Source organism: Mesoplodon mirus (genome assembly GCF_964341445.2).
Source record: "Mesoplodon mirus genome assembly, chromosome: 1".
Classification (NCBI taxonomy): Eukaryota; Metazoa; Chordata; class Mammalia; order Artiodactyla; family Ziphiidae; genus Mesoplodon; species Mesoplodon mirus.
The window spans coordinates 10,377,524-10,403,710 of record NC_138976.1 but is presented as its reverse complement, the minus strand read 5'-3'; the positions used below and the strand labels follow the sequence as shown (position 1 = coordinate 10,403,710).

At 39.5% G+C, this 26,187-nt stretch overlaps 1 protein-coding gene across 5 annotated transcripts in view; it reads right to left on the bottom strand.

The window, feature by feature from the left end:
• The window catches only part of SCAI (suppressor of cancer cell invasion), a 114,913-nt gene that overhangs the window by 75,701 nt on the left and 13,025 nt on the right, over nucleotides 1-26,187 (bottom strand). The window contains exon 1 of one of the 5 annotated variants that reach the window (XM_082617653.1): nucleotides 17,876-18,002. The exons of 3 other annotated variants lie outside the window; for them this stretch is intronic. The gene's annotated coding sequence lies outside the window, so the exon portion shown is untranslated. Of the gene's footprint in view, nucleotides 1-17,875; nucleotides 18,003-26,187 lie in introns of those variants that run through there. One more of the 5 variants, XM_082617655.1, reaches the window with a different exon arrangement.

Below are 26,187 nucleotides of genomic sequence, written 5' to 3'. Positions count from 1 at the left end.
ATCTGCATTTTAACAAGCTCTCCTGGTGATGTCCAGGCACATTAAGTTTGAGAAGCAGTGAGCTAGCTTTATACAAACTTGCTCGAAGCTGAAGTTTAGAGGGCTATATTCTTGTAATATACAGAACAAGTTTCTTATACTTAAGGAGATGAAAGAAAAACTGTATAATTACAAAAAAGCCACAGGGTCAAAGAAAAGTTAATGTAATCCACCTCTACCACCCCCCCAAAAAAAAACTGTCTCTAATCTTATGAAATCAATCTCAAGGACGACACAAATGCCTTATTTTAAAATCAAGCTGAGAAATCCAAATAGTCATCTATAATGGATCCTCCCCATTAAGAAAGAATTTAATTAACTCTCCCTGTAAAGAGTAAAACTAGTCTGAATAGAATAAAGCTATGTTTCCTAAACCTGGCTGATTATCCAGGAATTTAAAAAAAAAATTATTTATTTATTTGGCTGCATCGGGTCTTAGTTGCGGCACGCGGGATCTTCATTGCCATGTGCGGGATCTTCATTGCAGCATGCGTGATCTTTAGTTGTGGCATGCGGGCTCTAGTTCCCTGACCAGGGATAGAACCCAGGGCCCCTGCATTGAGAGCACGGAGTCTTAACCAGTGGACCACCAGGGAAGTCCCTGGGTTTTTTTAATTAATTAATTAATTAATTTATTTTTTGCAGTATGCGGGCCTCTCACTATTATGGCCTCTCCCGTTGCGGAGCACAGGCTCCGGACGCGCAGGCTCAGTGGCCATGGCTCACGGGCCTAGCCTCTCCGCGGCATGTGGGATCTTCCCGGATCGGGGCACGAACCCGTGTCCCCTGCATCGGCAGGCGGACTCTCAACCACTGCGCCACCAGGGAAGCCCCTGGGTTTTTTTTTTTAAGTAAAGATTTCTGAGACCTACTTCCAGATATTATGATTCAAGAGGGCTGGGATTCTTTTTTTTTTTTTTTTTTTAACTATTTGAGTCATTTCTGATGATTAGTTCCATTTAAAAATCACTGTTTTAAGAGGATTAAAAAAAAAGATACTGTTTTCTTTCTCATTACATTTTTTAATAATGGATATGCATTTGGCCTATTTCAAATAACCAGTATACAATAAAAGACTTTAAAAAAGGGACTAATGAGTCCTGGAGAAAAAAGTTTAGATGAAAGTGAGATTATGTGGTGTCAATTAACCACACCTAGAAAAAGGTTGGTCAGTCTAGTTAGCAATAGTGTAGTGCCCTGGAAGAAAGGAATCATTTCTGAGTGTCTAGACTTGAACTCACTTCTAGAATGACTAAAACTTGCAACCCCCTTTAGCACCACACTATACGTAGAGAAGCTTAGAAAATTTTTCTTAATGAATTAAGGATGTTATAAAATATCTGCTAGATTAGTTACACTGCCCTGTGCAAGATAAGATTGCATCAAGGCCTCTAGATAGGTCTGGAGTCTGAGAAAGAAAAAGAAGGAAGAGAAATAGGAAAAGAGGAGGGAGAGGAAGAGAAAGACAAAAAGGAGAAAGATGATGAAAAAGAATTTTTCCCCAAAAAAGAATTTCAGTAGCAACCTAGTGGGCTATTTCATGAATCTGTCCATTTCTTATCCGTTCTAATGTCACTATCCTAATCTAAGTCAACATCATTTATACTGGAGTCTCACGACTGGTTCTCCCCACTTCTACTACTAAACCCCTTACTTCATTCTTGATGTAGGAGCCAGTGTAATCTTTTTTTTTCTTTCTTTTTGCGGTACGCGGGCCTCTCGCTGCTGTGGCCTCTCCCGTTGCGGAGCACAGGCTCCGGACGCTCAGGCTCAGCGGCCATGGCTCACGGGCCCAGCCGCTCCGCAGCATGTGGGATCTTCCCGGATCAGGGCACGAACCCGTGTCCCCTGCATCAGCAGGCGGACTCTCAACCACTGCGCCACCAGGGAAGCCCCAGAGTAATCTTTTTAAAGCTCCTTGAGATTGAGCCAGTGACTCAAGACATGGTAAGTTCAGGGACTTCTCTGGTGGTCCAGTGGGTAACACTTCGTGCTCCCAGTGCAGGGGGGAGGGGTTAGATCCCTGGTCAGGGAACTAAGAGCCCGCGTGCCACAACTCAGACTTGGTGCAGCCAAAATAAATAAATAAATACGTACTAATAAATAAATACATACATAAATATTTTTTTTAGTTTGTTCCCTTTAAAAAAAAAGGTACGTTCAGAAGTCATTCCTGCAATAGATGCAATAGCAGGGCTCAGAAGGGGCAACAACAGTGTCTGTCTTAGTGCATTTGGGCTGCTATTAAAAATTATCACAGGGCTTCCCTGGTGGCGCAGTGGTTGAGAGTCCGCCTGCTGATGCAGGGGACACGGGTTCGTGCCCCGGTCCGGGAAGATCCCACATGCTGCAGAGCGGCTGGACCCGTGAGCCATGGCCGCTGGGCCTGCACGTCCGGAGCCTGTGCTCCGCAGCGGGAGAGGCCACAACAGTGAGAGGCCCGTGTACCGCAAAAAAAAAAAAAAAAAAAAAAATTATCACAGACTGGATGGCTTATAAACAACAGAAATTTATTTCTCACAGCTCTGGAGGCTTGAAGTCTGAGACCAGGTCGCTAGCATGGTTGGGTGAGGACTCTCTTCCAGGGTGCACACTTCTCGTGAGATCATCACACAGTGCAAAGGGGCTGAGGGATCTCTCTGTTGCCTCTTTTATAAGGCACTAACCCGTGAGCTTCCACTCTCATGATTTAAGCACCTCCCAAAGGCCCCATCTACTCTGGGGGTTAGGATTTGAACGTACGTATTTTAGGGGAACACACTCATACCCTTAACAGTACCCTTAACCACACATCGCTAACCACGGTCTTCAGGTGGTATGACTTTGCCAGTAATTCCAGGCCTTCTGATTCCTTTGTTCCTGCCTGTTTTTTGAACCAGATTCTCCAGTCTTTCCATCAGTGCTATGAGGTACTTGACAATCTTCCAATAAATTCCTTTGCTGTTTAAGTTGGCTGGAATTAGGACCTGTAATTCTCAACCAAGACCCTTTCCTGGAACAATGCCATGCCTTTTTCCTTTTTTTTTTTTAAATGACCTGTCACTAAGTTTAGCCTTCCAAAAATGGGTAGAATTAAAAATTTTATTCTCTTTATTCTAATAACTTTCAATACATCAATACTTAAATATGTAAATATATTTAGATACATATAAAATTCAAATTAAAAATCAGGATGTTCTTCCTTAGAGTCTTGTGATTTAAGGAGGAAGGAAGAAGAAAAAGGATTGTATGAACTGTATGTGTATTGTTAGTCTCTCTAACTCCTATGTGAAATTTGGTGCTTCCAAGGAATATCCTTTACTTACTGGCAAAAAAATATGCTGGATATTTCAGAAGGATATGTGGCTTAAAATATATCTGCATTTCAAAGAAGAGATTACAGATGCTTCATGAACCTTCAAGAATTAAATAACAGTCAACAAGCAATAGAAATTTCAATATTTCAATACCAACATTTAAGAATATAAACATATTCGGAACATAACTGAAAATATAACAATAAAAATGATCTCTTACTGGATGTTAAACCTGGATTAAAAGAGACTTACTAAAGCAGCGTAACATTTATTTACCGCGAAATGATTATACTAGTGTACAAAATCAAACATAAACCTTCAAGAGATAAACTCTTTTGAATGACAAGATTGTTTTAAACTCATTTGGCACTGTTCAATGTTATACACCAGAAAAAATTTGGCGGGCCAATAACCCATAACATTATAATTGACAAAGACGAGGCATGGCAGTGAGATACAGTCATACTGCTTGTAAATTAAGAAATGGAGGGCTTCCCTGGTGGCGCAGTGGTTGAGAGTCCACTTGCCGAGGCAGGGGACATGGATTCGTGCCCCGGTCCGGGAAGATCCCACATGCCGCGGAGCGGCTGGGCCCGTGAGCCATAGCCGCTGAGCCTGTGCTTCGCAACGGGAGAGGCCATGACAGTGAGAGGCCCGCGTACCGGGAAAAAAAAAAAAAAAAAAAAAGAAATGGAAAGGGTAGGGGAGAGATGGATTGGGAGTTTGGGAGTAGCAGATGCAAACCATTATATATATGCATAACTGAATCAATTGTTGTACACCAGAAACTAACACAACATTGTAAATCAACTTTACTTCAATTAAAAAAAAATTTTTTTTTAAAGAAATGGAGGAGGTAGATGTGGGAGAGAACTTCTTTGGTGGTGTTTTTCCTATTTGTTACTGAAAAGGAAACCTCCGATCTAGTTATTAAACTTTCAGTCTGTCTGAGGTAATAGCTATTATGCCAAAAGCAATTACAAAGACTAGAAGTGGAGATCTGAGGTTTTGTTGTTGTTTTAGCTGAAGTAAGATAATTCCTGGGTTTGTGTGCATGTGTTCTTATCCCTTAATCAGTAAGTACATTTACAATTTCAAAACTCTCACTCCCTTTTCCCATTTCTTCTCTATTGGAAAATCACAGATTAAGAAAAACCATTACCCTAGATAAATGTCTCCAATATTACTTTTGATGCAAACATTTTTAGACAATTTTTAAAAACACATTGAGTAAATAATGAACATGGGAAAATTACATGCCTGTTAGTAAGGGGTGTTAACTTTATATTAATCACTGGTACAACAAGTGAATGTATGTTTTGTTTAGTGTAACTGTCTCATTGGAACAGTATCTGTAGTTTAAAACCAGTCTCTGCTAACCTTTTTAAAGCTCTATAAAAACCATCAGCAAAGCCCTTGACTGCTAAATATTCTAATGTGAGATTTGTTTTGTTTTGTTTTGTTTTACTGTGGCCATACATAACCTAAAATTTACCATTTTAACCATTTTTACGTATACAATTCAGTGTCATGAAGTACTTTCACACTGCCGTGCAACCATCACTACCATTCACGTTCAGAACTTTTTCATCTTCAGATCTGAAACTCTGTACCCACTGAACAACTCTCTATCCCTCTTCCCCCAACCTCTGGCAACCACCATTCTATGTTCTGTCTCTATGAATCTGACTAATCTAAGTACCTCAGATAAGTGGAATCACACAATCTTTTTTTTCACTTAGCATAATGTCCTTTTGTGTCTGGCTTATTTCACTTAGCATAATGTCTTCAAGGTTCATCCATGTTGTAGCATGTGTCAGAATTTCAGCCCTATGATAGCTGAATAATACTCCATTATATGTACATACCACATTTTGTTTATCCATTCATCCGTGGATGGACACTTGGGTTGTTACCACCTTTTGGCTATTGTGAATAATGTGGCTATGAACACCAGTGTACACGTATCTGTTCAAGTCCCTGCTTTCATCCTTTGGGTATATACACAAAAGTGGAATTATTAGATCGTGTAGTAATTCTATGTCTAAATCTTTGGGGAACCACCACACTCTAATGTAAGATGTTAAAAGCACAATTATCAGTGTATTCTACAGACCTATGAGAAGTAGCTCTTATTTTTTTGTGTTGATTGTTCACATTGCCTACATTTACCTTAAAATTGTAACTTGTAACACATTTGTCAGAAGTGGCCCAGGATTTCACATTTGAAGGGGGGGGGATAGTAATAATAGCAGCTATCATTTATCGATAGATTCTGAGCTAAGATGAATACACAGTACCAGCCAGCCAATAAATTAAAGTACAATCTTTTCCTAAACGTATTTCTCAGAAGGTAAACAGTTGTTATAATAGGGGTTGGGGGGAGTCACTCAGTCAAACAGTTTAGATTTTCTCCTGAGGATTTTTCAGACTTTAATACGTCCTGTGACTTTCTAAGAGGTGATATGTCAAGCTGTTATTCAAATTTTTGCCTTTTGTTGAAGATCATGTTGCAGAAATGTTGTGATCTAGGGCAAGGTTCTCAACTGCAGCACTCTTAGCATTTGGGCCCAGATCATTCTTTCTTTCTTTCTTTTTTTTTTTTTTTTTTGCAGTACGCAGGCCTCTCACTGTTGTGGCCTCTCCCGTTGCGGAGCACAGGCTCCGGACGCGCAGGCTCAGTGGCCACGGCTCACGGGCCCAGCCGCTACGCGGCATGTGGGATGTCCCGGACCGGGGCACGAACCCGTGTCCCCTGCATCGGCAGGCGGACTCTCAACCACTGCACCACCAGGGAAGCCCCAGATCATTCTCTGATGGGGGAGACTGTCCTGTACGCTGCAGCAGGCCAACAGCATGCCTCTCCTCTGTACACTAGATGCCAGTAGCACATTCCCCAACTTAGGACAATCAAAAATGTCTCCAGACATGGCCAAATGTCCCTTGGGAGGCAAAATTGTCCTCAGTTGAGGGCCACTGGTCTGTTATTATCTCAATAAGTTCACTGTTCATTTCCCCACTTAAATAGAGACCCTCCTGCCTCAAACTTACGTGTCATCCTCCTTTCTGCCTTTTCTACTGAAGAACAGCGGTTCCTCTCAGCCTCCACCCGTGCACTGGATCCCGTTCCCACTTGTCTCACGCCACGACCTGCCCGGCAATTATTCTCTGGACAGTATGTTTAATTTCTCCCTCAGACTCCAAACATGCTCATTTTTTTCTTTCCTAAACAAAACAAACAAACCCAAACCCTTTCTCCTGCCCCTTAAGTTCTCTCTCTCTTTATCTGTACAAATTTTCATAAGGATCCATCTTATACTCATGGCCTCCACTTCCACTTTTTTACTTTTACTACTTTTATACATTTACTTCTCTACCCAAGAAAATCTGGGTCTATGGACATTTTTCTATTCTCTCAAAGATCCTACCTGCCCAGTTCAGTGGTCTCCTCAGGGTCCTTCCATTACCTCACAACACAAGGTGTTTTAAAATATTTTTGAATGAACTTCTGAAGAAAATATTTGACCTGGTGAGCAACCTACCTCTTGAATTCCCTGACATTATTCTCTTGGTTCTCTTTTCACCTTATTGATGGCTTTCTCTATTTCTGTTTCTTCTGCATCCCCTAAATACAAGTACTCCTTTGGGGATGGTTTTTCAGTACTCTTCTCAACGATTTCCATGACTCCAAATACCCCTAGGAATTCCCTGTTCATCTCTGCCCCCATATTAAACGCTGAGCTCTAAATTAAGACTTTTTTTTTTACCATCAAGGTGGCATAATTTGGAATAAAGGGAACCAAAAGCAATATTACCATAAACAATAACTCCCACCAAGCAATGCCTTCTGCACGCAGGCACTGAAGAAAGTGTTTTGCAAAAATACATGTTAACTCACTTAATTTACTCTTCTGCAGCCCTATGAAGTCGGCTTCCTATCCCAACATTATAAATGAGGTTATAATCTCCAAGAGGTTAAGGAACTTTCTCACACAGCTAGTAAGTTGTAAATATAGGATTGGAACTACATTTTTACTTCAAAGCCAATTTTCTTAATCAAGTGTATTGTTTCTTCTTATCTTCTAAAATTCTCCTCAAAATTCAATTCTCTTAGCTCTTCTTGATTTCCACAGAACTACAGGATAATTTAAAGTCAACACTGGAAACTGTACACTCTTGGCCTCTGTATCAAAGAAAACATTATTTTTCTAAGAATCCTAGGGCTAAAAGAAAGTCTGCATTATATAATTCATCTCCAAGCCTGTAGGCAGAATTGTATCTAAACCATTCGAGACAGATGGGTATCTTCTATTTTTAATGACATCTACCAAAGGAGATTCTCGCCTACTAAATTTAGATTGTGAGCCAAAGGAAGGAAGTGTATCTAATTTTATGCTCCATATAGCTACACCTTCACATACAATTGGCAATATATATCCTAATAGGATTACTACCCCAAGTAGAAATGAACACAAAATCTACAATCAAATACTAAGGCCAGCCACTAGAAAGGGATTCAGCTAGTCTCTTCAAGTTGACAAGAGAACAAAATCATTCTAGTCCAAAGTATGAAAGAGCTGACATCATATTCTTCCTATTATATTAAAACCCACCTAGCAGAGTAACTGGAAAAATGACAAAGGAGTTTCTAGTATGAGGTATACCTGTTACATGGCTGTAACTAGTTACAAACAGTTAACTCCAAATCTTAATGGAGAAGAGTCATGAATGCATCTTAACTGAGTAACAATTTAAGATTTATAGTTCTATCCTTGCCAACACTTCCTCTAGGCATCAGGCTTGAGGATCCAAACACTTAACAATCGCCCCAAAGATTTCAGTCTAATTCTGCCTGTCAGGTCATCTTCTTTGCCAGCTCTCAACACATCAAAGGAAAAACGAACAAAACAAAAATTTCACAAAAGCTGCAAAATGAAGCGATTTGTTGCAGTGTACTTTACTTAGTAATTCTTTGCAGGGAAAGCAAGGGAAAAAAATTCTTTGCACTGTTTGTTACAGCAGAAAGCTAAAATCACTTTAGGATAGTTATCTCAAAGAAGCTACTGGCTAGCGCCAAAACAAAAGTTTAATTGGCCCTTAAGTCAAATACTTTCCCAAATTAACCATCTGAGCATGCTTCTTCACAAAGTTGGGAGGGCTTTAGCATTACTTAAAATAACATAACCCCATGGGTCAAATCGTACTGTAAAATTAAGTTCATCTTTTTTTTAATGATTAAAGGAAATTTAAAGTGGATAATCACATGAGTATAAGTTTTGACTTCCATTATCATATTAAAATCTAGTACCGACTAGCAATAAATGAAAGATGATAAACCCAGGGAAATGTTTATCTAAATTACAACAGTAGTGTTGGTACAATTCCAAAAATCCAGGTCATAGCTAAACCATTTTTTAAAACAAACATTCAGGGACTTCCGTGGTGGCTCAGTGGTTAAGAATCCCCCTGCCAATGAAGGGGACACGTGTTCGAGCCCTAGTCCGGGAAGATCCCACACACCACAGAGCAGCTAAGCCCGTGCTCCACAATTACTGAGCCTGCGCTCTAGAGCCCACGCGCCACAACTACTGAGCCCGCATGCCACAACTACTGAAGCCTGCATGCCTAGAGCCCGTGCTCCATAAGAGAAGCCACCACAATGAGAAGCCCACGCACCGCAACAGAGTAGCCCCCACTCGCTGCAACTAGAGAAAGCCCGTGCACAGCAAGGCAGACCCAACACAGCCAAAAATAAATTTTTTAAGAAAAGAGCAGACTGCTCCATCTCCTATAAAAAAAAAAGAATTCATCAGAAATAGCAAATGTCAAAGATAAAAATACTGACCTGACCAATCAGCAAGTCACCAAATATCTTTCTGAAAGTAATTCAAGATGCTTCCCAGAAGACAGCATCTATTTCTATCTAAGTAATAATGAGGTAGTACGTTTGCAACCCAAACAATTCTTTCTCCCATTTGTTTAGTGAATAATTTGACAACAAATTGGAATTCAGGTATAAGATTTTATTTTGTCACATTCTAATTTTGTAATCACTGTTTTAACCCACCTATGTAAAAACCTGTTACAAGCACAAAATATATATTTCAAACTAAGAACCATCTTCAATGTAAATCAAAATGGCCTACTCCAAAAAAGTCTAAACAAAAATGCTACCTTACATTTGGCCGTACAGCAGCAACTGAATATTGCCAAGTTTTATTTGGTGTCTGCTGGAGGCTCATGCAATTTTTTTCTCAGCTGCTTCTCAGTCGCCACCTGATCTGGAAGTGGTTAACTGCTTTATGATTCCAATTCATTTTTTAATCACAAACAATCTTGTATTAGTCATTAGAGTAAGTTATTTATAACACAGGGTATTTTTAATAACAGCTTACTTGAGATATAATCCACATGCCATAAAGCTCACCTCTTTAAACTGTATAACTCATTGGTTTTTAGTAAATTCACAAAAATTCTATGTCGATCATCACTACCTAATTCCAGAACATTTTCATCACCTCCTAAAAGAAATCTCATACCCATTAGCAGTCACTCTTCATTTTCCCCTACCCCTAACCCTGGCAACCATGAATTTACTCTCTCTCTCTATGGATTTGCCTGTACAGGATGTTTTACATAAATGGAATCACACAATATGTGGACTTTAATGACTGGCTTCTTTCACTTAACATGTTTTGAAGATTCATCAATACTGTAGCATGTATCAATATTTCATTTCCTTTATGACTGGATAATATTCCACTGTATGGAAATACCATATCTAATTTAACTATTCATCTATTGATGAACATTCGGGTTGTTTCTACTTTTTGGCTATTATAAATATGCTGCCTTGAAAATCTGTGTACGTGTCTTTGTGTGAACATACATTTTCATTTTTCTTGAGTATATACTTACAAGTGGAGTTGCTGGGTCACATGGTAACTCTATGTTCTTAACTTTTTGAGGAACTGCCAAATTATGCAAAAGCGGCTACATCACTTTACAATCCCACCAGGTCTGTAGTGAGGGCACAATTTCTTCATCAACCTTGTAATTGTCTTTCTTTTTTATTATAGCCATACTAGTGGGTACAAAATGGTATCTCGTTGTTTTGATTCAAATTTCCCTAGTGATTAGTGATGTTGAGCATCTTTGCATGTGCTTGCCGGCCAAGTATGTATCTTCTTTGGAGCAATGACTACTAAAATCCTTTGTTCACTTGTAAATTGGATTATTTGTCTTTTTATTAGTTGTAAGAGTTTTTTAATATTCTGGATACATTCCTTATCAGATACATGATTTGCAAATCAATTCTCCCATTCTGTGGGTTGTCTTCTCAGTTTCTTGAGGGTGTCCTTTGAAGCAAAAAAAAGTTTTTAATTTTGATATAGTCCAATTTATCTATTTTTTCTTTTGCCACTTGCACTTTTGGTATCATATCAAAGAAACCACTGCCTAATCCAAAGTCACAAAGATTTACTTCTATGTCTTCTTCTGAGTTTTAGTTTTAGCTCTTACATTCAGATTTATGATCCATTTGGAGATAATTTTCATACATGATGTGAGGTGAGGGGTCCAGCTTCATTCTTTTGCATGTGGATGTCCAGCTGTCCCAGCACTTTTGTTGAAAAGACTATTATTTCACCACTGACTTCTCTTGGCACCCCTAATGAAACTCAATTGATCAGAGATCTATAGGTTTCATTTCTGGACTTTCAATTCTATCCCACTGATCTATATGCCCGTCTTTATGCCAGGACTACAATGCTTTGATTACTGTAGCTTCGTAATAAGTTTTGAACACTTAGTTTTTTTGTTCTTTTAGTTTTTTTTTTTTTTTTTTTTTTTTGCGGTACGCAGGCCTCTCACTGTTGTGGCCTCTCCCGTTGCGGAGCACAGGCTCCAAATGTGCAGGCTCAGCGGCCATGGCTCATGGGCCCAGCCGCTCCGCGGCATGTGGGATCTTCCCGGACCGGGGCACGAACCCGTGTCCCCTGCATCGGCAGGCGGACTCTCAACCACTGCGCCACCAGGGAAGCCTGAACACTTAGTTTTTTAAGGAATAAATGAAGAATATTTTTCGACTCAGAAACTCCAATTACAGGAAGACTTTTTTGCTGATTTCAAACTTATTCTCGTTCAAGAGAAATCAGCATGTTAAGCTACTTACGTAACACATTTCAGAGGTATGGCTTTTATGGAACAGCATACTCAGTTTCATATACAAAACTTTATATCCTTTTCTTTTTCATTTCATTTCATAAAAATGGTAGAATCCTAGTTTTGGGTTTTTTTGTGCTATGCGGGCCTCTCACTGCTGTGGCCTCTCCCGTTGCAGAGCACAGGCTCCGGACGCGCAGGCCCAGCGGCCATGGCTCACGGATCCAGCCGCTCCGTGGCATGTGGGATCTTCCCGGACCGGGGCACGAACCCGTGTCCCCTGCATCGGCAGGCGGACTCTCAACCACTGCGCCACCAGGGAAGCCCTAGAATCCTAGTTTTTAAGCTCTGTTTCAATACTGGCTCTGCTGTACAGGCTATAATGCAGCTGCAATCTGAGCTCAAAATAAAACTTTTCTATAAAAAGAAATTTTTCTCAACTTAAGCAGCAATTTTTTTTTTGCTTCTTCAAAAATTTCTTTAATGATGTTATGAGTTGAATGCATTTTTTAAATTGTTAATATCAATGTTCTATGAACCAGAAGTGAACCAGACTGATTTTAAGTCTTGCCGTAGGTAAGATTTCAATGTACAACACAGTTACAAGGACTGCGTATAACTGAAGTTATGGGACCATCTCTATTCCTTTTAGTATTCTATAACATCAGTCTAAAACCTATCTGTGAACCTCAAGGGGCATGCATAATAAAAGACAGAAGAGTGTGTCACCAGTATAGAAGCAGCCTAGAAAGCTTAAATAATTTCATAATGAACTTCTCTCAATTCTAAGAACCTAAAGCTATTCTTATTTAAAGTGTCAACACTGTTTTTGTTTCCTAAATGATAATGACCTTCAAAGGGGCTTGACAGTTTTTACTTTTGCTGGCAGTCACTAAAAGTGACATACCAACTTTGAGAAGCCATCTGGTGGTGAGAAAACCAAGCCATCACCACACATGTCAAATTTCAAATAACTCACTAACACAACAGTAATTAAGGAAAAGTTCTATTTCCTCAAGTGCTAAAAATGTTCCTATTCCCTTCATGACACTAGGCAAATTACTTGTATCTCAAAGACACCTTCCTTGTTCCTCTTCCCCACAAAATAAACCAATCCCAGCAGATATTCCTTCAAAGTCCTTTAGGCTCAATGATTCTGTATAATATATCTGAATGCATACAGTGGAAATGGGAAATGTACTTTAGAAATAAAGAGAATCACAGATAAATACTCTGGTACAATTGCTTAATTATATTTTCTGTATTTCCATTTTTGGCACAGAAAAGGAAACTGCTTTAACTACTTACTCTATTTTATCCCCAAGAACTTAAAACCCCTCTCTTAATGCATTTCCAAACCTTACTCTCAGAGAATTAAATACTTTATAGGAAAAAGAAGTTAATATTTATTCAATATGATCTTAGAAAATTTCTAAGAAAATTTTGGTTTAAATTTTTTAAACAGTTTAAATTACTTAAGTGTAAGTAACTGACTGTCTATTCAACATAAAAGCCCAATAGGGGCTCCCCTGGTGGCGCAGTAGTTAAGAATCCGCCTGCCAACGCAGGGGACACGGGTTCGAGCTCTGGTCCGGGAAGATCCCACATGCCGCGGAGCAACTAAACCCGTGCGCCACAACTACTGAGCCTGTGCTTTAGAGCCCGCGAACCACAACTACTGAAGCCCATATGCCACAACTACTGAAGCCCGTGCACCTAGAGCCCATGCTCCGCAGCAAGAGAAGCCACTGCAGTGAGAAGCCCATGCGCCGCAACTAGAGAAGGCCCGCACAAAGCAATGAAGACCCAACACAGCCAAAAATAAATAAATACATAAATAATAAAATTAAATAACACTTAAAAAATAAAATAAAAGCCCAATAAAAAATACAAGCACTGGAAGATTCATTTCCAATGGCCTAGCCATCCAGTAAAATTTTTTTAGCCTGGTAAGCTTTATTTCCTGCCTGACATCATCAGGGATCTAGTTTCACAGCTCTCCTGTACAATTTCTACTACGATACTTTTCTGGCCTCTCTTGGCACCTGTAAACTGCTGCTAGGTAATATTTCTGTTGTCAGTGGACTACAAATTTTATAGAAAGAGACCTTCAATTGAACCCTCTCCACTTCAAACTCACATTCTTCCCTAACAGGTGAATCTTAAACTAAGTCTACTATAACAAGATGGAAACATTTTATGGTATTGAAATGTTACATATTCACTAAATCTCCCTGATCACAGAATTCAATTCAAGTTACAATCTCTCTTGAATAGAAATAAAAAATGGTTTTGGTAAATCATATTCTGAACTAGAGTTGTTTTTCTTTCAATTGCCCTAGAATTATAGACAGATACCTATTCTACTAAGTTTTAGGAGATAAAAAAATTGAGTGAAATATAGAAAAATAAATACAATAATATAAATGGTACTTCCAAAATTTAAGAACAATACTTTCTTTTTTTTTAATTTTTAATTTTTATTTATTTTTGGCTGCATGGGTCTTAGTTGCTGCGCGCAGGCTTTCTCTAGTTGTGGCGAGCGGGGGCTACTCTTTGTTGTGGTGTGCGGGCTTCTCATTGTGGTGGCTTCTCTTGTTGTGGAGCATGGGCTCTAGTCGTGCAGGCTTCAGTAGTTGCAGCACGCGGGCTTAGTAGTTGCGGCACACGAGATCTGGGGCATGCAGGCTTCAGTAGTTGTGGCACGTGGGCTCAGCAATTGTGGCTCGCAGGCTCTAAAGCGCAGGCTCAGTGGTTGTGGCGCACAGCCTTAGTTGCTCCATGGCATGTGGGATCTTCCTGGACCAGAGATCGAACCCTTGTCCCCTGTACTGGCAGGCGGATTCTTAACCACTGCGCCACCAGGGAAGTCCCAAGAACTATACTTTCAATTCATTATTCCTATCTTTTTATTCAATACATACTCTAAACAACAATACCCACCGTCAAAGAGGTAAAATGTACATTGTAGAGACTGACAGAGCCCAAATGAAGCACTGAAACAACCACTTAAATCAATTAAAACAACCACTTAAACCATTTAAAATCTCAATACAAACCCAAGTATGCTTTAAGTTAATTCAAACATCTATTTGGTCCTAAGCTTCAGATGATACTAAGTTTTACCAGAGATAGAACCTGCTTGCTAGTTTACAATCTACCAGAGAGGATAAAAAAGTATACAAATTTAAAAGTATATATTAAGATGGTATGACATAATCTGAAAAAGAACAGGACTGGAAGTTTTATTCATTATTAGACGTATGACCTTGAAAGGATCATTTGTCTTCTTAGAAAAATAACTGACCAAAACTGAAACAAAAATTTAAAAATTTCGGGCCTCCCTGGTGGCGCAGTGGTTGAGAGTCCGCCTGCCGATGCAGGGGATACGGGTTCGTGCCCCGGTCTGGGAGGATCCCATATGCCGCGGAGCGGCTGGGCCCGTGAGCCATGGCCGCTGGGCCTGCGCATCCGGAGCCTGTGCTCCGCAACGGGAGAGGCCACAACAGTGAGAGGCCCGCATACCGCAAAAAAAAAAAAAAAAAAAAAAAAAAAAATTTAAAAATTTCAATAGTCCTAAATATATTAAAGACATAGATCTGTAATTAAACAGTTTCCCAAATAAAATCATCACATGGCTTCACCAGAGAATTTGTCTAACCATTTATGGAAGAAAAAGCATCAATATTATGCAAATCTTTCTAGAGAAAAAGAAGGAATGTTTCCCAATCCATTTTATAAACCAGGATAACCCTGATGTCATAACCTAAGGAAGGGCAGTATATGAACATAAACATAGATGCAAAAATCCTAAAAAATATACTAGTAAATTGAATACAGCGAATATATTAATAAGGATTATTTATCATGCATAAGTAGGGTTTATTCCCGAAATGCGAGGTTGATTTAACATTAGGGGGAAAAAAATCAATGTAATTCAACCCACATTAACAGGGGGAAAAAAAGAGAAAAAAAATCATACGATCATCTCAATAGATATAGAAAAAGGATTTGACAAAATTAAACACTCACTCAGGATTTTAAAAAAAAGATTTCAAGGACTTCTACTTCTGGCCAAGATGTAGTAACAGGGACCAGATTTACCCTCCTACATTAAACAACCAAAAGAAATCAGCAAAATAGATAAGCAATGGTTTTTCAAGACACTGTACATCGAGAAACAGCAACAACAAAAAACCCCAGTGATCTCTGAGGACAAAAAAAAGGTGAGTTCTATAACTGCACCCAAGACACGGCCTTGAGAGCATTTCCAGGGTGTGGTGCAGGGAAAGGGATCCCAGGCAGAGCCCAAGGGATATCACAAGCTGAAAAGACAGAGCTGAGAGTAGAGGGAGACCAATGCAGCTAGAGTTCACAGCGCAGGATATCGTATAGGAGAGAAAATGCTGGAGATGTGCGGGGAGTTCCTCTCAAGTATTCCACTGAATACACATCAGCCCATGAATGGAAGCAAACCACCAAAGACAGGGGAAAGAATCATCAGAGAGGACTAGAGGAAACAACGCTGAGAGCTTAGACAGGACCAACAGTAGTGTCTGTTCCCACCAGCTAGACTTGCAAAACCTTATAATTCCTTGGTAGAATATTCAGAAGGGTCTTGCCATAGTAGTAGAGAATGACAAGCCCTAGTGACAATAGCCCTAAATGCTGCCCTGGTCCACCCAACAAAGCTTAAAACCAAGACCCAGAAGCATCAAGATATTTCCAAATAATTTAACTGTATCTCAGGGAAAATCTCCAGAAATTTATAAGAAGAAAAACAAAACTCCAATCCCTCCACAATGTCTAGCATCCAGTCAAAGATTACCAGGCATCCAAAGAAGCAGGGGGACAAAAAAGAAAAAAGAAAAAGGGACTTCCCTGGCGGTCCAGTGATTAAGACTCTGTGCTTCCAATGCAGAGGGCATGGGTTTGATCCCTGATTGGGGAACTAAGATCCCACATGCCATGGGGCGTGGCCTAAAATAATAATAATAATAATAATAAAATAAAATTTTAAAAAAGCAAAGGAGCAGAAAAATATGACCACTGATGATGAGAAAAATCAACCAATCAAAACCAACCCATTATAACAGTTATCATAACTATTATAATAGTTATCATAAATATAGAGGTAAGAACTGACATTATAATAGTTATCATATATGTAATAGTTATCGTAACTATAGAGGCAAGCAAACTTTTCCTATAAAGGGCCACATAGTAAATGTTTTAGGCTTTGTGAGTCATACACTCTCTGCTGCAACAACTCAACTCTGACAGAAGTCTTGAACAGGCTTGTTACATAACAAACAGGATATACAAATAACCAATAAACATATATACAAATAACCAATACCCCAGTACCAAATACCATTTTCCAATAAAATGAAACAGTGTTCCTTGGAGAAATGTCTGATTCTATGACTGAGGCAAGAAATATACAAGATGAGCCTGGAGCATCTTGTAGTGCTAGAAAGTAAGAAGTGTTCTAAAAAATTTTTTTTATTTTAAACCCACAATGACAGGAGTATGTCAAAGGGATACAGCAGCCAATTGAAGAACTCTCAATCGTCAAGCTGGAACAATTTCAGCAACAACAAAAAATAAAGCAGTAATGGATTATAACCCAAAGTATAAAAAAAAATCCTTGAGTTCAACTATATAAATGATTGAATACATAAATAGATAGACAGACAATAAATTAAGTAAATAAATAAGTGGGAGAACAGACAAATCTCCAATGAAGAAGAATTTAAGATAATTTACATATATTGCCTTCAAGGAAGTGGTGCATAACACCCGTTCTTTGAGTGTGGACTGCGCATAGTGACTTCCTACCAAAGAATACAATATGAAAGCGGGGAATAAAGGAGTAACTTTACAGTGAAGAACCCTGATACTCAGCTAGGCATCAAGGTTAGCATTAACAGTGATAAGTCATGTGGATAGCATGGACCCTCGATATGATGTGATGGGAACGACATTTTACCCCATGGTCTTCCCCAGTTGAAAGACGTCTGAAAAACTACTTCACCAATACGCTTTAAACTGTCAAGGTCGTCAAAAATAGGAAAGATCTGAGAAACTGTCACTGTCAAGAGGTCTCTGAGGAAATATGACTAATGTGGTATCCTATGTGGAACAGAAAAAGGACATTAGGTAAACACTAAGGAAAAAGTAAAATAAAGTATGGACTTTACAAACAGGACACAGATATAATATTTTCTCTGATGCCTCTTATGCATTATATGCTCATTATAAAAGAAATGTAGAAAATCCAGAAAGTATAAAAAAATAAGTAAAAATCCTTCTTCCTAGAGATAACCATGATTAATATTCCAAGGCCATGGTTCCTAAAATGTGCGTCCACGCACCTCGGGGAACCACAGCAAACTCACAAGGATGCTGCGGGTTATTTTAAACTTTCAAGGGAAACACAGTGACATCTGTCGGATACTCCACAATCTACAAGCTCAGTGTTCAGCAGTTCAGTGTTAACATTAGATCACTTTACATTCCTTGCCATAATGCCATATCTTTGTGAAGCTGGTTTTTCCAGTGGTTGCTGCAACAAAAAAACAAATACCATGTGAAAATCATGTGGCACAGGAAAGGAGGTGATGACACCCAATATGACCCCAAGGTTTGAGAAGCTGTGAAGTGCCCAAGCATCTGTGGTTAAGAATGAAATAAAAAATGTTTTCTTAAAACACACACACACACACACACACACACACACACACACACAGAGTAATATTATTATACACCTACCACAGTGGTTAAAATTTTTAAATATCAAGCGCTGGCAAGGAAGTAGAGAAACTGGAACTCTCATGGAAGTGGATGATAGGAGTATAAATTGGTACAACCACTTTGGAAAATGATTGTCATTACTGAGTTGACAAAACCCAATGACCCAGAAAGTCTTTAGATACTTACCCTGAAGAAACTCTTGCGCATGTACATCAGGAGGTATTTTTTTAAATGTCTGTGGTTGCATAGTTTGTAACTTAGAAACAATTCAGTTACTCACAGATCGGATAATGGGTAATTGTGGCACAGTCATGTAGTTGAGTTCTATATAACACTGAAAATGAAGGTTAAACATCTACATGTATTAACATGAAAGAATCTCAAACTCCTAATGCTGAATGAATAAAGCAAACTGAAAAGGAATACAAGCAGTATGATTTCATATATATATAAAGTTTAACAAATCTAAAACTAAACAATATATTTACAATTACTTCCACATGTCAAAAACAATGAAGAAAATACAAGGGAATAAAAACCACTTCAAAGTAGTGCTTTCCTCTGACTGGGAAAGGAAAGAAGTGAATGCCATAAAAGAGAGGCATATGAGGAACTTTCAAGAATATTGATAATGCACTATTTTTAAAGTTGGCCAGTGGGACAAAGATGTTTATTTTATTTTTCTTTTTTAAAGTACCCATATGTCCTATATGCTTTTTTTGTACATATATTAGATTTCATTTTAAAATAATTAATTAAACTAAACACTATTTATTCAACAAAATATTTCTTGAACACCTACTATGTTCTGGATATTCTGAGTGCTTTATGAATAAAGAAACATCCCTGCCCTCACAGAGCTTATATTCTCTTATAGCTGAGGAAGAAGACAGAAAGCAAAATGCAGCAACACACACACACACTCTTTTTTTTTTTATTGTAAGAGCAGAGAAAGGGTTATCAGGAATAGGGCAAATTGTAGTATGAAACACTCACTGGATTACTCTTGAGATATTAAAAAGGAAAAACCCCTACTTCCTTCCTATGTAGGGAAAAACCCAGTCCTCCTTCCCTACTATTTTTCTCCTGTGAATCTCCGTTACTACTCACACAAAACACTTCACTCTGGTCACCAATGTGTGGCAGTTTCCCCCGGCACCACCAAGCAATTCCCTGACACCGACAGGAATTCAGCTCAATTCTGACACTGTCTACCTGGAGCAATCATCAGTTTCCACAGGTTAAGGGCTCAGTCCCACGAGACTGCCACTTCCCCAACTTCAGATATCAGTCACAAGCCCAGGTTACCCCCCGTGCTGCTGACTGACCAGCTACAGACTGGGGGTTCCAATGACCCCCTCCTTAGGTTTGCTTAATTTGCTAGAGTGGCTCACGCAACTCAGAGAAACATTTACTTACTAGATCAAGTTTCCTGTAAAAGGATATAACTCAGGAACAGTCAGATGGAAGAGAAGCATAGGACAAGGTATGTGGAAAGGGGCGTGGAGCTCGCATGCCCTGTCCAGTGGCTTCCATGCCACTCTCCCAGCACCTCCCTGTGCTCGCCAACCTGGAAGCTCTCTGAACCCCGTACTTTGGGGATTTTATGGAGGCTTCATCATGTAGGCATGATCAATCATTAACTCCATTTTCAGCCCTTCTCCCTTCTCAAGAGAATGGGTGGCAGTGCTGACCAAGCTTCTAACCATGGCTTGGTCTTTCCGGTGACCAGCCCTCATCCAGGAGCCCACCCAGTCACCTCATCAGAACAAAGACATTCATCACCCAGGAAATTATAAACGTTTCAGGGGCTCCGTGTCAGGAACTGAGGGCAAAGACCACCATATATTTTCTATTATCTCACAATAAAAACTCTTAGGTTTGTACCAGTTTATAAGAAACTAGGGGGAAAAGATCTAAGAGATGAAACCATCAACAATATGTTAAAAGAAAACCATTCTCTGTTTCCAGTATTCTTGAGAATGTCAAGTAGACTATCTAGCCATTAAAAGTCCTCAGAATTAAAAAAAACCACTTAGCACATCTAGATGCTTTTAGAATATCTGTTGAACAAATGATTGTTTACAAATGAAATCTGTCTTAACCATCTCATTTTCTGTGCTAGTATTTTTCATAAAATGAACAAATTTTTTAAAAGAATTTATGAAAATGGCTGAACTCTCAGCTACCCTTTCATCTATTATATGTATTTCTTTATCTGATGTCAATTTTCAAACAGAACAACAAAAAAATAGAACATGCTACAGAGAATAAAGAAATCTAAACTATGAGAGAAGAAGGAAAAACCTGAGCTGTTCGGGAACTCTATGCTGACTGAATCAGAGACTACATTCCTGCACCTGAAGATGTTCTTCACCCAGTAACAGCAAATTACTTGTCCACCATCCAGTCTCAAGCATGAGGCTTTGGCTGTTATCCAGTAAAATGAATGTAACTTAAACATTTCTGCTTTTAAATCTTGTATCTAAGAGTCCTGTAATAGCACGAACTGTCTAGAAACTGAATTCTTTTCATTCTTAATGGTCTATACTTTCTTTGATACTTAAAAGTAAAAATGCACTAGGTTACCCACAACAATTACTTTTATCTAAGTACCTGAACCACTGGAGAGGAATACCTGCTAAAACTATACTATATCAATTATAGAAATTGGTAAAACAGAAAATAATGGCTTTGGAAGCTTTAAGGAAGTTTGAAGCATTTGAAACCAGAAGACACCCACATCAAGAACTGTTTTCATTTTACTTATGGGACTTTTTTTTTTTTTTGCGGTACGCGGGCCTCTCACTGTTGTGCCCTCTCCCGTTGTGGAGCACAGACTCTGTACGCGCAGGCTCAGCGGCCATGGCTCACGGACCCAGCCGCTCCCGGCATGTGGGATCTTCCCAGCCCGGGGCACGAACCCGTGTCCCCTGCATCGGCAGGCAGACTCCCAACCACTGTGCCACCAGGGAAGCCCACTTATGGGACTTTAATAAACCCTCATAGGAAATTATCTCCAGCAAAGTTAAAAAAATAAATTCCAATGTCACTATTTCAGTCTGTAATAGCAAAAAATTTATAGAGCCAGACAAAAACTGTTTTGTCTTGACTGTGCCATTTTCTAGCTATGTTACTTTGGGCAAATCACTTTATTTTCATGAGCCTCAGTTTCTCTATTTGAAAATGGGAATAATACCGTCTGTCTTCTAATGAAGTAACAAATACAACCTTGATCTGCTAATAAGCACCAGCACCCTAGGGATTAGGTTATTCTCCCTGAGGCCCCTCCTCCCATTTAGTTCATTTACTCTACTCTGTAATCAACCAAAACACTAAACAATTAAGAACTGATAAAAACACATAGTGAACTGAACACGTCAGATCTTTACATTTTACTGCATGCAAAGTATTCATCAATAAATTCAAAGGGCTTGCAAAAAAATAAACTAGTGACAACAGGTAATATATCCGAGACATCACTGCATAATCAATAAATGCCAGTCATTATTAAGAAGTCCGAAAACCAGCATCAGCTCACCCCTGTTTTCGAAATTTCTCCATCACCTTCCCTAATCCTTTTTCCCAAAGAGGTCATTCTGCTCTTCAGCTCTTCAGTAAACCTTTAAGCCTTCAACAATCTAAAACATGCTTAATAATTCCTTAGTCCCTTCAGACTTCCTAGCATCCTTCTGTCCCTAACTTCTTGGGAGTATTTACTCCACCATTTCAGATTTCTGCTGGTTATCCTTCCCCTCCCTAGTCTAAAAATAATAAGACCAATAACAGTAATCGTGATTAGCAGTAGTAATGAAGAGCCACTATTTTGTGACAGGCACTATCACTTGATATGTATATATCACCAAAGTCTCTCAACGACATATGAAGTAGATACCATTTTTTTTAAACTTATTTTATTTAAAGTGTAGGTGATTAACAATGTTGTGTTAGTTTCAGGTGTACAGCAAAGTGATTCAGTTATATGTATACACGTATCTATTCTTTTTCAAATTCTTTTCCCATTTAGGTTGTTACCATTTTATAGATAAAGAAACTGACTTACAAAGAGGATGCTGCTTTCCAAGGTCACACATCTGGCCTGAGTCATTCCAAAGTCATAGTTCATTATTAACATGCACACAACCTTCTAAGTTACAAGGACATGAGAATGGAGTTATCTGGGCAGGGATATTATTGTCCAGTTTTTGCTGTTTTGTACTATTCATTAATTTAAAAAGACAAAATTTAATCAACATGTAAAATGAAAGTCAATGAGATAAAAATCTATAAAGGAAGAAGATACAGAATCTGTTTTTCTTCTCTTATGATACTGACAGTGCTCCTGAAGGTAGAAATACATCTAGTTCTTAAAGCTGAGGCAGTTTAATACATAGTATGGTCTCTAACTCTGGCAAAATGGAATGCCAATTCGGTTATTTTCTGTTGTACAACTTAGTGGCTTAAAACAACCTTTCACTGTGATTGTGAGTCTGCAATTTAGGCAGGGCTTGGCAGAGACAGCTCTTCTCTGCTCTACGTGGGCACCAACTGGGGCAGCCTGGTGGGGATCTAGAGGATTATGATCTGCTTTTAGGATGGCTCACTCGCACGGCTGGCAAGCTGATGCTGGATAGCAGTTGGGTGCTCAGCTGGGGCTGAGGGCCAGGAGCTTCAGTTTCTCTCTTACACGGGCCTCTCACTTGGGCTGGCAGCTAGGTTCTAAGCATCTATCCCAAGACAGGAAGGTGGAAGTACATGGCATTTCAATGACCTAGCCCCAGAAGTCATATAGTTTTGCTGGAGCCATGCTCTACTGGTGGAGACAGTTATAAAGGCCTGCCCTGGTTAGGAGATGGGGACACAGACCTCACCACTAGGTGGAAGGAATGTCAAGGTCACATTGTAAGAACATATGGGATGAAAGATACGATTGCAGACATCTTTGGGAAACACAATCTACCACACCAATGGAATAGTTATGTTCAGAATATACTGAAATTGACTTTTTGCTGGTGTTTATTGGTCTTTATTAAGTAGACTTTTCCTGCAAAAAGCAATGGGTAAAGAGACTGAAAATAACCTTGAGGAACTCCCTGGAGGTCCAGTGGTTAGGACTCTGTGCTCTCACTGCTGAGGGCGTGGGTTCAACCCCTGGTCAGGGAACTAAAATCCCACAAGCTCTGCGGTGGCGTGGCAAAAAATAATAATAATAATAATAATAACCTCCTCTGTGATTAAATGAATTCAGTGGCCTTCAGGGCCATGAGTAATTACCTTCAGGGCCAAATGAAGAGAAAAAGAGAAAAAAGGATGGGTAGGTACTTCCCAGAATAAAAAAGATGATAAAATAAGGAAACTGAGCAATCTCTCAGTAAAAATTAAACATATTTGAGCTGGAAGAAACTTTAACATCACTTAGTCCACTGCTTTAATTCTAGCAACTACCAGAAAATTGAGCTTTTCTCATGTACCTTACAGTGAAGATTAGGGAAACCTCTTAATTTTAGTAAAACTCTAAATTTTAAAATACATAAAATTTTATTCATTCATTTCATTCCCTATTGTCACTGGCAATGAAAATGCTTAAAAATGAAAATGCATCAAATACGTTCAGAGTTAACAGCATAAGGGAAAAGCTGAGGCACCTGCATCCTGTTTCAAACCCTTTTAAGAAGGGTATATGAGCAGAGAGAACAACAGATTACATAATAGATGTGGTGAAAAAAAAAGATGAATCAAACCCCTGAGGCACACAGGAAAAAAAGAAATGGGGTAGCTAGAAACCAGCCAAAGCTCTAGGGATTTCACCAGCATGCTGTACTGTATGCCCTTTAAACACATTCTTATACAAAGACTCCATCCTTAAGCCACAGTCCTATCTCCACATACTAGAGCTAGAAATAGCTCCAGACATATCTAATTCAGTGCTTTCCAACATTTTCAAGTATAAGAACCTTTTTTTAAGAATAAAACTTCTGTGGCCATCCATATGAAAATTGTTGTGATTTTATTATCTGGTTATGAGAAAAATCAATAATGACAGAAGTACCACGAACTCACTAACACCTCTACTAAATGCTACTGGTCTTTCTGTTACAGCGCAATAGCATGTACATGAGACATTCGACTTAGGTGAAGTTCTTAGGAAACACTGAATACAACGTCAGGTATTGGTAAACACGAAGTAAACCATATTTGAAAAGACTGAGACCAGTAACTTTTAAGAACTTCCTTTTTTAGGTATGTTACAATAGGATTTCCCCTGCTGTGCTTATGGTTGGACTCAACAACTAGTCTCTTCCAACACAAATTCTATAATTCTCTTATAAATTATTAAAGGCATTCCCCTTCCTTTTAACTTACATCTTAAAGATTTAAAACTGGTTTGGGACAATATAGATGCATGTTTCTATTTTATAAAAAAGTAAGAATCCTCTTACTTGTTGATGACAATTTTATTATCACCATCCAGGAGTTACCTCAATAGGTAAATGGCTTGCTTATCTATTAGAAAGACAGGCTAATGGCAATAATTCTAAATCTAAGATCTTTATTTTGGGCAGCTGTTCTCTAAAAATCTGTATGTGATAACTCTACAGTTTGGCAATGATCACAATAGTTTAAAAGTTCTGACAGCTACTTTACGGGCTTTTGGGAAACCATGTGTGAGCACTTTCAACACGGGCTCCCCATCCAGGAAGAACTCCCAGGATACTGCCAACAGGCACATATGCTTTCAAGGCCCATGGACTATATGGAGAGAGCCTGACAGAAAGAAACCCAATTGCAAAACAAGACTATAAAGAATGGTGCCTAGCCTGAGAGTGAAATGTTTCCAAGACAGCTGCCAAGTTTATGAAAACACAGCACCCCTCCTGCTTAGTTTGTGGTGAAGATGGCCATTTCATGGCAGACTGCATCCATGAAGAGAACCCACAGCTAATAATGCAGAAGCTGACAGCCTTAGGAGAACTATGGAAAACCAGGAATGAAACAAAGGCCACGAAAAAGACTAGGTTTATGTACTGAACCAACAAGATGTGGGAGGGGTGTGTGTGTGTGTGTGTGTGTGTGTGTGTGTGTGTGTGTGTGTACACACATAGATAATAAGGAATTGGCTCACACAATTATGGAGTCTGAGAAGTCCCAAGATCTACAGTCGACCAGCTGGAGACCTAGGAGAGCCAATGATATGGTTCCAGTTTGAGTCTGAAGGCCTGAGAAACAGGAGGGCTGATAGTTTAAATTCCAGTCTGGGAGCCAGCAGCCTTGAGATCCAAGTAGAGCAAGGTTTCAGCTCTCATCCAAAGGCAAGGAGGACTGAGGTCCCAACTCAAGCAGTCAGGCAGGAGGAGTTCCTTCTTACTCAGCCTTTTTGTTTGAGGTCTTCAACTAACTGGATGAGGCCCACCCACATTGGAGAGGGCAGTGTGCTTTACTCAAGACTACTGATTCAAATGTTAATCTCATCCAGAGACACCCTAACACACCAGGAATAATGTCTGACCAAATATCTGGGCACCCTATGGCCAAGTCGACAGATAAAATCAGACATCATCACAGCTTACTTGACTCTGATTTGCCTACTCTTCCCAGACAACCAAGAAGGGGTCGAAACAGAGTTCAAAACCTGGTGACAGGTACCAGGCAGAGGAAAACTGACCCTTTCACTAGGCAACTACCTTTTGGCTCTTCCCTTTTTTTTTTTTTTTTTTTTTTGCGGTACGCGGGCCTCTCACTGTTGTGGCCTCTCCTGTTGTGGAGCACACGCTCCGGACGCGCAGGCTCAGCGGCCATGGCTCACGGGCCCAGCCGCTCCGCGGCATGTGGGATCTTCCCGGACCAGGCACGAACCCGTGTTCCCTGCATCGGCAGGCGGACTCTCAACCACTGCGCCACCAGGGAAGCCTTGGCTCTTCCCTTAATAAGAGTG